Consider the following 6,000-nt stretch of genomic DNA (forward strand, 5'->3'; position numbering starts at 1 on the left):
GACGTTTCCTTTTTATAGCCTTTATTAGTCTCTGAACCTACAAAGATACTAATATGGAAGCACATAATAGGTTAACCTGCCAGTAAAGGCAGCTACTTCAAGAACCCAGAAGCGTCCACCGAGATTTAGTCTACTGGTGCCTATCCACACACCACCAAGGTGCATGAAATTCGAACACTTAAATCTTCACTCTATTTAAATCAATGTTCATTATTTTATTGAGATTTGTTTATATTTTCATTAATATATGAAAGGTGTCTACAACAGTCTGTGTGATGTGAGTGCACTCTATATTGCAGCTGTTCTCAGTGCCTAAAATCTCACAGCTCATCACCTAATATATGTCAAATATGCTAAATGCATCCCTGAATCTGTCATAGAAAATGTGCTCTGCTTGAACAGCCATTCTTTAGTCAAATGCAGTGTGTGCATGTGTTCTTTTTCTCTTAGCTTTTGGCAGCTTAATTACAACTCTGTCAAAAAGATCACAGCAAAATACCTATTCATTTCTCATCAATTTTCATTCAAATCTGTCTTCCAGTAGTGTTTGAATTTAAGTAGGAGAAAGATTATGTAAAAAGTTTATCTTTTTAATATGAATGAGGAATCTATGTGATATTTGTTTTTATTAACGTAAAAAACAAGAGCTCTGTGTAGACAAAACATAACATTTAAACTCTCATAAATATAGAGCATTTTAATGAACAAAATATCCATTATTAAGTCACATGGCAACATATATCACCTATTGGGTTATCAATAAGGAGATATATTTGTTTTCAGTTTCTCTCTCAAAAAATATTTTTTTATTGTCTTTAACCTCTCACAGAAATCCAAAGTTAAATTGTAGTTATATTTTATGTTCTGTTATTATATTATGAAACATATTGAACAACAGACAACACAGGGATTCTTTAGTCCGCCTTCCATTAAATTGTTTTATAGTCTGCATTTCAAATAAGTCACCAGGAGGAAATGGTAATGTCCAAATCAATTTGGACCATCATAGCAGCTGTGGGAAGAGATTGTAACTAATGACAAAAATGAGTGATTATGATCTAAGCAAGTTGCCCCATAAACGTATTCAAGGTATGGTTAAGCTGATGAAATAGGTTTTCATCTCCTATATCAAGACCCTATTTATAGACAATGTCTTCTATAAATTGACTCAGTTCACACCATTTTATTCAGAGCTTGGAAACAGGATCAAAATAACAGCAGTAGTATGTATCAGTGAGAATGAGGTTCAGCCACATGAAACAGAAAATCCAGAAATAAGATACATTTCACAGTTCTTCTTTCATATAATTTAGTGTGATTCTAGTCAGTGACTACAGATTCACAGTGTCTTCTTTGGAATATTTAACCTTTCAATATCTTCCTTTCCTTACCTATAGAATAAGAAGACCTATCAAACAGGGATATTGTGTGAAAAATAAGAAAATAATGTGAAATATTCAGCAGAAGGTGTGGCACACATTAAGTGTCAAATGAGAGTTAGCCATGATTTCCATCATAAATAAATAATAAACAAATAATAAATTTGCACGAATTTAAGCAATTGATGGAATGTAATAAACATAAATTTAAGCCTTCCTGTTAGAAACATCCTTCATTAGGCAAGTAACCATGAAACTGCAAACAGAGTGTAGAAAACATAAGAATGCAAGTATCATAACAGCATGTCTTTTTGACTGTTTTGTTTACTGTGAAATGAAATGGATCTCATTTAACCAGACCCTACAGGTTCCTACTCTAACACACAGACCATGGAAGGAACCTTGGGTCCCAGGTATCAGCATCAATTTGGGCCACCTGGTCACTAATTCATCAGCAGGCACGGGCAGGCAGAATTGATAGTGATACTCATGACAAAAGGCTGCTACTAAGTAACGGGGGTATGTAGGAATATATTTAGTGACCCACTAGGTTGTCTCATATTCCCATGACCAGCTTTAACTGTAAATGCACAATTTCAGTAACTATAATCTAGTAAATTTTTGTAACTAGGGCTCAGAACCCTACAGCACCAAACTAGGTCAGCCACTTCGGCCTGCAGAAGTACTAGTGGAGGGGGAAGAAAACCCCTTGCCCTGGAGGTTACACCTCACCTCACCTAAGTAGACCTGAAGTACAAAAGTCTAATGCCCAAGCCCCAACATGGGATCAACTCAGTGGTGCACTTGTGCTCCACTGCTCCCCACGGAATCAGGCTGCAGTTAATCTCCAACTGATTTAAACCTTGATTAGCCCTTTTTCTCCTGCTCTATCTGGCATTCTTCACTGCCTTCCTTCTGTAACAATCACAAACCCCTGATTCACTGTCTCAGGATCTGCATCCAAGGATTCTGATTTAAAACCAGAATTTTGGAAACCATGTATCTGACAAAAGACTGATATCTTGCATATATAAAGAAATCCTACAACTCAATGACAATAGTACAGACAGCCCAATTATAAAATGGGCAAAAGATATGAAAACACAGTTCTCTGAAGAGGAAATACAAATGCCCAAGAAACACATGAAAAAATGTTCAGCTTCACTAGCTATTAGAGAGATGCAAATTAAAACCACAATGAGATACCATCTAACACCGTTAGAATGGCTGCCATTAAACAACAGGAAACTACAAATGCTGGAGGGGATGTGGAGAAATTGGAACTCTTATTCATTGTTGTGGTGGGACTGTATAATGGTTCAGCCACTCTGGAAGTCAGTCTGGCAGTTCCTTAGAAAACTAGATATAGAGCTACCATTCGATCCAGCGATTGCACTTCTCGGTATATACCCGGAAGATCGGAAAGCAGTGACACGAACAGATATCTGCACGCCAATGTTCATAGCAGCATTATTAACAATTGCCAAGAGATGGAAACAACCCAAATGTCCTTCAACAGATGAGTGGATAAATAAAATGTGGTATATACACACGATGGAATACTACGCGGCAGTAAGAAGGAACGATCTCGTGAAACATATGACAACATGGATGAACCTTGAAAACATAATGCTGAGCGAAATAAGCCAGGCACAAAAAGAGAAATATTATATGCTACCACTAATGTGAACTTTGAAAAATGTAAAACAAATGGTTTATAATGTAGAATGTAGAGGAACTAGCAATAGAGAGCAATTAAGGAAGGGGGAACAATAATCCAAGAAGAACAGATAAGCTATTTAACGTTCTGGGGATGCCCAGGAATGACTATGGTCTGTTAATTTCTGATGGATATAGTAGGAACAAGTCACAGAAATGTTGCTATAGTATGTAACTTTCTTGGGGGAAAAAAAAAAAAAAAAACAAACCAGAATCATATTGCTTCTTAATGGGAGATTGTTTTTTCCATTTTCATGAAGAAAAACCAGGACATTATAAGCTAAATTTTCATTGGATTTTTCTCACAGCCAATCCATCTATCTTTTATTGGCACTAGATGTATTGATTTCATTAAGATTTTGTCTTCTTTGCTTTCCCCATTGTTACTCTGAGAAGTTGGGAGAGACTACATTAGAACCTGTGTCAAATGCCATTATGAACTGAAAGCACCAAAGCATTTCCTATCATAAGAAAAGGTGGAATACATTGGAATTTATGGTTAAATAAATTTTGCTACATCTACATGATGAAATATTGGTTAAATGTCATTTTCTTTATGAAGAGTTTTAATGACATGAGTACTTTATTTTTTTTTTTTTTTACCAGACCCTGACTGGCATATTTTTGTGTAACAAACGTAAAGTAATACATAGTTTAAAATATATAAAAATTTTTATAACAAATTTTAAAATCTAGACAGTAAAAACAATGGCTCTTTTGATAAAGGAATAATAGATGAGATTTTTTCTCTACATTTCCATCACAATATTTATATGTTTTTATAATAAATAATTTTTAAAAATGCTTTTGCAAATTTTTCTGCATATATATTGTTTAGTACCTCTGATTTCTTCTTGCAACTTTTTAATGTACAAAAATAATTCAGAATTTTTGCTACACATAGAATGTTAAATACTAAGATTATGCTTCTTCTTATTAAATGGGTAAAACTTTTTAGATATGAGTCGTTCTTACTATTTTCACTTGCTCTTTTCCCCACTCTCTTCCCCTATTTTTGTTTAATACTTAAAGACCAAATATTACATCTCCTCTTTCTCTTTGAAATAGTTTTCTTTCTCTCTCCTTTAAAGTACTGAATACCCACTCATTTTCAATGACTCATCTCAAATGTTGCTTTCTCTGAGGAGTTCCTGACCCTCCATCCCCATCATTCACATACTCAATCTTTCATAGCACTACAGCTCTTTGAACAAATTTCTTGTAACATTTACAAATTACATTATAATTATTTATGATTGTGTTCATTCCTCTGTAGTAGCAGCCTCCAATATGTCCCCCTCTGTTCTTCCCCTTATTCAAGTCCCTGTATAGTCCTCTCCTGCACTAACAAGAGCTGACCTGTGTAATCAACGAGACATTGCAGAAATGACAGTGTGATTTCTGAGACTAGATTATACAATACATTGTAGTTCCACCTTATGTCATGTGTTCTGTAGGAAGCGAGCTTCAATTTTGTGAAGATACTCAAGCAATTGTACAGAGATGATACGGCAATAAACTAAAGTTTCCCCTAAACAATCAGCATGACTAGCCAAGTGTGTGATTGACCTATACTGGAAGTGAATTATCAAGTCCCAGCCAAGCCTTTAGATGACTGAAGCCTTCAGATGACTGAAGCACTGCAGATACTTGACTGGAACCTTATGAGAGACCGAAAGCCCGAACAGCCACTCCCAAATTCCTGACCAGAGGACTGACCCATTGTTGGTTTAAGTGTTCAGGTAATTTGTTATGCAGCAATAGAAAAAAATATTTTTAATTTTTTTTAATTAGAGAAGTTGTAGGTTTAGAAAAAAAATAATGTAAAAAAGGCAATATTCCCTATACGCCCCTATTGTTAACACTTTGTGTTAGTGTGGTACCTTTGTTACAACTGATGAAAGAATATTAAATTTGTACTATTAACTATGGTCCATTGTTTATGTTATGATGAATATTTTTCCCACATGCCACCCTATTATCAACATGTTGCATTAGTATGGTACACTTGTCTTAATTCATGAAAGAACATTTTTATAACTGTATTAAATATAGTCTATTGTTTATAATAGGTCTTGTACAGTCCTATGTTTTATCTTTTAACTTTTATCCTAGTAACATATATATGACCTAAAATTTCCCCTTTTAACCATATTCACATATATAACTCACATAATTACACTCACATTATTAACCCACCATCTCCACCATCTATTTCCAAAACTTTCTAATCAAACTAAATAGAAATTCTGTACAAATTAAGCATGAACTCCCCATTCCATACCCCCAATCCAGTCCCTGGTAACCTATTTTTAGATTGTAACTCTATGAGTTTGCATATTCTAATTATTTTATATAGCGAGTTCATGCAATATTTTTCCTTTCATGTCTGGCTTATTTCATAGAGCATAATGTCTTCAAGGTTCATCCATGTTGTTGTATGCATCAGTAATTCATTCCTTTTTAGAGCTGAATAATATTCCATTGTATACCACATTTTGTTTTTCCATTCATTGGTTAATGGACACTTGGTTTGTTTCCATCTTTTGGCAATTGTGAATAATGCTGTTATGAACATCAGTGTGCAAATATCTGTTCAAGTCCCTGCTTCTGATTCTTCTGGGTTTATACCTAGTAGAGAGATGGCTGGCTCACATAGTAATTCTATACTTAGCTTTGTGAGGAACTGTCAAACTATCTTCCACAGCGGCAGCACCATTTTACATGCCATCAGCAATGAATGAATGTTCCTATTTCTCCACATCCTTTCCAATATTTGTAATTTTCTGTTTTTTTAATAGTAGCCATTCTAGTGGGGTGTGAAATGGTATCTCATTGTGTTTTGGGGCATTTCTCTAATAGCCAGTGGATGTGAGCATCTTTTCATGTGCTTGTTAGCATT

This window comes from Choloepus didactylus, chromosome 8 (genome assembly GCF_015220235.1).
Source record: "Choloepus didactylus isolate mChoDid1 chromosome 8, mChoDid1.pri, whole genome shotgun sequence".
NCBI classification, from domain to species: domain Eukaryota; kingdom Metazoa; phylum Chordata; class Mammalia; order Pilosa; family Megalonychidae; genus Choloepus; species Choloepus didactylus.